Genomic DNA, 978 nt, shown 5'->3' with positions numbered 1-978 from the left:
GAGAAAGTCCTAGAAAAGACGTAAGCAAATGAGCTGAGAATTAAAGAAAATGTGACAATTTCTGAGGGAATGGACTGTGTTTTACCCAATCTCCAGGAAAATGAGCATTTGGTGTTTAACTAAAGTATTTAAGAATCAAATGAAATAATTCTGGGAATAAGAAAAGGAGCTGTGGTGGTGCAATGGTTAAGGCATTCAGCTGCTAACCAAAAGGTCAGTGGTTTGAACCTAACAGCCACTCTCTGGGAGTAAGATGATGAGGTGGTCTGCTTCCATAAAGGTTTACAGCCTTGGAAACCCTCTGGGGCAGTTCTACTCATTCCTATAGGGTCACTATAAGTTGGAATCAACTTGATGGCATGAGTTCAGGTTGAGAATAAGAAGGCCTATTCAAACAGAAATTTTAAAAAGTTTTAAAGGGAAAAATGGCCTTTGATAAGACACATTTTGGCTTTTTATTTTCTCAGCAAAGTGGACATTCTCTCTGTATGCTTGAAGACTATATTAAGGTAGACAATGAGTGATGATCATATACAAACTCCTTCCTTATCTCCAGGGAATTTTTAGGAAAATCGTTAGTCATCAGGGAGGTGATTAAAAATACTAGACAAGTAAAAATATTTAAGGAAGGCAGAAGTAAGATTGCCAGATTTGTGCTACTATGTTGGGGTTGGGGGATAGGAGGGAGAATTGTATCGCTTCCTTTACACCTCAGCTGCCTTTAATCAAGAGCATTATTGAGCCCTGCAATCTGTGCAGAGATCTTGAGGAATCAAGTAGGAAGTGTCTCCTGGGTAGCCTTCCCTGTGTTTGTGAATCTGCCCCAACAAACAGAAAATGATGCCAGTGATTACTAAAAAGCAGCACATATTTCAGAAATCACTAGAATAATCTAATAGACAATTTGCACTACCGTTTTCTATACCCGGCAAACAGTTATGTTCTTTATCTAAATATGTTAACATATTTAACATTTTT

Source organism: Orycteropus afer, unplaced genomic scaffold (genome assembly GCF_000298275.1).
Source record: "Orycteropus afer afer isolate SDZICR_OR568_19922 unplaced genomic scaffold, OryAfe1.0 scaffold00167, whole genome shotgun sequence".
Lineage (NCBI taxonomy): Eukaryota > Metazoa > Chordata > Mammalia > Tubulidentata > Orycteropodidae > Orycteropus > Orycteropus afer.
This window is presented reverse-complemented; position numbering follows the sequence as displayed.